General features: G+C 46.7%; 1 protein-coding gene across 4 annotated transcripts in view; it reads left to right on the top strand.

Annotated features, from left to right (window-relative positions):
- The first annotated feature begins 1,235 nt into the window (after nt 1–1,235).
- The window catches only part of FHDC1 (FH2 domain containing 1), a 52,623-nt gene continuing 47,858 nt past the window's right edge, over nt 1,236–6,000 (top strand). The window contains exon 1 of one of the 4 annotated variants that reach the window (XM_056562587.1): nt 1,236–1,532. The gene's annotated coding sequence lies outside the window, so the exon portion shown is untranslated. Of the gene's footprint in view, nt 1,533–1,567; nt 1,691–4,395; nt 4,510–6,000 lie in introns of those variants that run through there. The other 3 variants (XM_056562593.1, XM_056562620.1, XM_056562603.1) reach the window with 3 other exon arrangements.

The raw sequence follows: 6,000 nt of genomic DNA, 5'->3' as shown, positions 1-6,000 counted from the left end.
TAATGTTTGGGCCTGTTAATCTATAGCGGCAAAGTTGGGACCTAATTAGTGTTGCTCGCGAATATTCGCAATTCGAATATTATTCGCGAATATCGCATATTCGCGAATTCGCGAATTTCGCGAATATAGCGCTATATATTCGTAATTACGAATTTTCATTATTTTTTTTATTTATTTATTTTTTTTCTTCACAGTACACATCACAGTGATCACCCCTCTCTGCTTCCAGCTTGTGTGGTGTAAAGAAGGCTCTAATACTACTGTGTGAGACTGGCGCGCGAAAATTCGCATATGCGAAAATAAAGCGAGAATATAACGAATATGCGAATATTCGATGAATAATCGTCCATATATTCGCGAATTCGAATATGGCCTATGCCGCTCAACACTAGACCTAATACTATACAGCTGCACAGAGCTGCATCATGTTGCTGTCCCGTCATCCAATAGGAGCGGCGTGCGTAGCGATGTGATGGCGGCGACGGAGAGCGCGGATGCCGGGGAAGCAGAGGCCTTGCCGGAGTGTCGGGGACACCTCAGGGACGCGGCGAAAGTGATGGACGGCGACATCCCGGGCAGCGGTGACGAGCGGTGACGGTCCGGAGCGGCGGGGACAGGTGAGTACAACTTCCTCTAACAGTGGTCTTCAACCTGCGGACCTCCAAATGTTGCAAAACTACAACACCCAGCATGCCCGGACAGCCGTTGGCTGTCCGGGCATGCTGGGTGTTGTAGTTTTGCAACATCTGGAGGTCCGCAGGTTGTAGACCACTGTCCTATACTTTACATTGCACGGATCCCTCAACATGCGATGGTTTCAACAAACGATGGTCCGTTTGGAACTGATTACCATCGTATGTTGAGGGGCCACTGTATTACAGCTTTGTCGGTAAGTGGGCACAATTCTGTTTGAGGTAGTAGAAGCGACATCTGTATACTACTTTCAGTGTAAGGAGGATAATACCTCAGGAGGATAAGGTGCCCTCATAGTAGTCCATGTAATTGCTGAGCGCACCGCTGGACTGTACCATCAGCACATCAGACACAGGTAGCGGCTTTGTGGATATAATTAGTAATTAGTGATATGATTCATCAGTCCCCCCCTCCAGTTCTGTGTGATAAAGGTAATAAAGCAGTCCCGTGACTGGGTGACTGGAGAACGCTGATGTCATCGCTGCCAGTCTCTGGAGAGGGGGCGTGGCCAACTTGCATCCTCCGTACCTGCCGCGGCCCTGCCAGGAGTTGCCTGCTACGCATGCGTGGGCTGCAAAGTATCAGGCAGCACGGAGCTCGGCAGAGTACAGCGGAGGCTACCTGGAGAAGGAGGCGTGTGCTCGGCGGGTACAGCGGAGGCTACCTGGAGACGGAGGCGTGTGCTCGGCGGGTACAGCGGAGGCTACCTGGAGAAGGAGGCGTGAGCTCGGCGGGTACAGCGGAGGCTACCTGGAGACGGAGGCGTGTGCTCGGCGGGTACAGCGCACCTGCTGGACTATATACCCTGATAGGGAGCCAATGCTACCGGGCACTGACAGGTAATACTCTACCATGTCCTTAGTAATAGTGAGTCTGCACTCAGAGTTACACACTGACCTCCGAGGTGATCTCATCCGCTGACACTTGTATACAGGATATAGCAGTGCAGAGTTCGCCAATTGCTACTATTCGTATTCGGGTTTACATAGGACTGCAGGTAAAGTTACTCAATGAGCTTGATAGTGCTGCTGCAATAATGTCCAACCTGCTACTAAACTCCCATTATACCTGATGAAAAATACATTATGCACAGAATTCGGAGTCTGCTGCCCACTGGGACTGACCAAAAAGTGGCCTAGAAAGTGCTCCAGAGAGGGGACTGCACCCCCCGACCCCCTTATTATTGGTGATGAGACCCTCTAAATCTTTAAATGAGGTATTCACATGTGCTGTGTTCCTCCTGTCTGCACAATGCAATTCCCTAGTACTACTTCTGGCTTTCATGTAGTATTAATGTGCGGAGTGCTGCTGAGTTCTGGATGTAAGGACATACAGGCAACCTGTTCTGCTTTCATGTAGTATTAATGTGCGGAGTGCTGCTGAGTTCTGGATGTAAGGACATACAGGCAACCTGTTCTGCTTTCATGTAGTATTAATGTGCAGAGTGCTGCTGAGTTCTGGATGTAAGGACATACAGGCAACCTGTTCTGGCTTTCATGTAGTATTAATGTGCGGAGTGCTGCTGAGTTCTGGATGTAAGGACATACAGGCAACCTGTTCTGGCTTTCATGTAGTATTAATGTGCGGAGTGCTGCTGAGTTCTGGATGTAAGGACATACAGGCAACCTGTTCTGGCTTTCATGTAGTATTAATGTGCGGAGTGCTGCTGAGTTCTGGATGTAAGGACATACAGGCAACCTGTTCTGGCTTTCATGTAGTATTAATGTGCAGAGTGCTGCTGACTTCTGGATGTAAGGACATACAGGCAACCTGTTCTGGCTTTCATGTAGTATTAATGTGCGGAGTGCTGCTGAGTTCTGGATGTAAGGACATACAGGCAACCTGTTCTGGCTTTCATGTAGTATTAATGTGCGGAGTGCTGCTGAGTTCTGGATGTAAGGACATACAGGCAACCTGTTCTGGCTTCTATGTAGCAGAGCTGTCGTGTAATGTATGGGATAATGGCTTATTAATGGAACATTTTCCTCCTTCTCCCTCCCTTACCAGGTGTAGAGCTGGGTTTATATGTATATAATGTCAGCCTTGGTACATGTGATGCTATAGTGAGACCTCTGCTCTTCACTGATCAGGAGGAGGAAATCCTTTTCGGTGAGATTTACTGCACTTGCCCTGTATTGGGATATTGGACAAGTCCATTCACAGCTTTACTGGATGTTGATACTAAGTCAGGAGATTTTTACATCAATAGCTGCATCTGTTTCAGTTATCTGAAGAGAGTTTGTAAACAAACATAAAAGTAGAACAACAAAGATATCCTGCACTCACCGCAACAGTATTGGTCAACCGGCTCATCTTCGGGCCTCCAACAGACGGGCAAACAAGGTCGGCGTGGGGCGCTCAGAGGCGACTGCCGGTGGTTTCGCGCAGCATGGTGTGCTTCTTCCGGTCTGGCGAGGGGCGCTCAGAGGCAACTGCTGGTGGTTTCGCGCAGCGTGGTGCGCTTCTTCCAGCCTGGCGTGAGGCGCTCAGAGGCAACTGCTGGTGGTTTTGCGCAGCATGGTGCGCCTCTTCCGGCCTGGTGTCGGGCGCTTAGAGGCAACTGCTGGTGGTTTCGCATAGCGTGGTGTGCTTCTTCCGGCCTCGTAACAAGGCCTGAAGAAGCGCACCACGCTGCGCAAAACAGTCGACAGTCACCTCTGAGTGCCCCACACCAGGCCGGAAGAAGTGCACCATGCTGCGCGAAACCACCAGCAGTTGTCTCTGAGCGCCCCACGCCAGGCTGGAAGAAGCGCACCATGCTGCGCGAAACCACCAGCAGTCGCCTCTGAGTGCCCCACGCCAGCCTTGTTTGCCCGTCTGTCGTAGGGCCCGAAGATGAACCGGTTGACCTATACTGTTGCGGGGAGTGCAGGATATCTTTGTTGTTCTGCTATTATTGCTACTTATGGATGCTGTCTATTAATGTCCTAGCACCACCGCTGGTCGTTTGCCTCGAGTACCCGCAGTGCCTATCCAGGGTCCATAGGTTTATACTGCTATAATATACAGGTTGCGGTGCCGCTCTGATATCTACGGTGTGGTCTAAACATATAAAAGTACTAAACCCTGTGCACATGCTGCAGAAACAACTATTCAGAATCTGCAACAAAGTGAGTGAACAGCCCTGTTCACATTACAGATATTGCGCTTTGGAAATGACCAAGTGGTTATTCCATCTATGCTCTTGTTCACTCCGTATTCTCATTACATATGTAAGTAAACTTATATAGCGTGCAAACCTCAGATGCATAGATTGTGTCCAGCATGTCACTGTGTGTGTTGTGGTATTGTCTCTGGAGTTCACACATTCTGTGGTCAGTGATTGATACCCTTTGCATGCTGGAGCTTTGGAGTCCTGGAGCCATGGTTGCAAGTCTTTATTCCCTATTGAGTCCAAGTAGGAGCTATAAACTCCTCTTATAACTCCCAGCCTTGGAGACTGAGTGGCTTTGGAGGGGGAGGGACGCTAGATACTAACCGCCACCTAGGATCATTCAATGAGAGAGCTGGCAAGTGACATCAAATAAGGTTTGCATTGTAAAATAAAGGGAGGGGATAGTGGAGAGTGTCCTGGGTGGTGGGGGAAGGAGGAGAGCTGGGGAGGCTGATCTCATCCCAGCACTAGCACAAGCATTACTAATTGGTTTTCCCAGGGAAGCTGTCGAGCAACCTGTTGTAGTGCCAGCATCTGTGCTAAGGTGACTTCTCCATCTCGGTCGTCTGGAGCTACATAACTGGGGGCTGCTGAGGTGTCTGACATGTCTTAGGGTGAAATAAGGGAATGAATGCATAAATATGTACTAACTCATCAGTGAGGTGAGTGTATCTCTTATCCGGTTGCTGGTGATAGTTAGTCTTTTGTTCAAGTAAAGACTCTTGTAATATAATTCACACATAATGGATCTCTACATGGTACGGATACTGAAAGACAAGTTTCTTTTATACTATATATCGTTTTTTGTTTACAGTATTTATAGACAAAGTGACTATAGAGAGATCAATCTGATGATCGTGTTCTCTCTGGTAATAAATGATCAAATGTGACCAACTAAAACTTTGTGTTTTACTTGTAGTTTTATCATTTTTATTGATCCTATTCATGTGATCTGGACTATTATTGCTAATTTGAAAGACACTGGTTGTGGACGTTCAGTAGATGATGATTTGTGGGTAAACTTTTTTTGCATTGTTAGATGCTAGAATCCCTATGCCAACCATAACAGGTGAAAGTTAGTAAGTGTCCTATCACGCAGGTAAAGAGAAAGTCTTGCGCTAGGAATGCAATGTTTATATTTAGCTGCAGATCTAGAGCCGACACATGGTGGTATCAGCGCATTCATCAGGAGAGGTTTTTATATCATACATGTTTTATTTTCATATTGGATGTAATTGTTTGCTCTCAGGAGATGTCTTTCACACGCACAGCTTTACAGCATAGTTCTGTCATTACACTGCTTTACATGTTGTGGTCATGTTTGGAAAGCATATGCTGTGTTTACCATCTTTATCACACATCTTTACACTTGGAGCTAGGACTTCAGAGCACGCAATTGTTGCACTTACGCGGTAGATGTGTCAGATCACTGTGCAGCCTCTTATGTTATCTTTTATTGTAATACTTGGAGTGGCATGAAAGTGTTTCTTGTGATAAATTGCATGCAATTATGTCTTCTGTGTTAAACTTGCATGCTATGAGATTTACATTTTTTATTTTTACCATGTAAGGAAGACTCCATCCCAAAATTGAATTTAATATATACTGTGTTCTGTGATGCACATTGCAATGTTTTTGTCATATGAGATCGCATTGTAAAACATCATCTGAGATAAGTTGCCATGAAGCTCTGGCCTTATGGGAATGTCCCCTTTGGGAAGCCCCACTTCAGTTACTTGTTGCACTGAGGCTGATGTTGAGGATCTTTGTGCATGGACAACCCCCCCCCCCCCCCCCAATTTGACTGTCAGTAAAGGGGGAGGGGCAGATGTAACTGCTGAAATGAGGTATCACTTGGCAGTCTCTAGAACCAGGGGGTGTTCATGTAATTGTACATTTTATTAACCTCTTTTCTCCTCCATAGCATAAAAAAACTGTACCTGATACATTGTATCTAGGACACAGCTTCTGATAATGGGCCAATTTAAAGAGGACCTGTGGTCATTTCTAAAAGTGCATTTTTCTGGTTTATAGAGATAGTTTAGGGGTGCTGATCACTTATTATTTTGCCCCCCCCTTCCCATTCCAGAATAATAGGGTGTTTGAATCAACATGCCTTAAAAAGGTATGTGATCTGCCCCCCTATGCTATCT

The sequence above is a fragment of the Hyla sarda genome, chromosome 1 (genome assembly GCF_029499605.1).
Source record: "Hyla sarda isolate aHylSar1 chromosome 1, aHylSar1.hap1, whole genome shotgun sequence".
Lineage (NCBI taxonomy): Eukaryota > Metazoa > Chordata > Amphibia > Anura > Hylidae > Hyla > Hyla sarda.
This window is presented reverse-complemented; position numbering and strand designations above follow the sequence as displayed.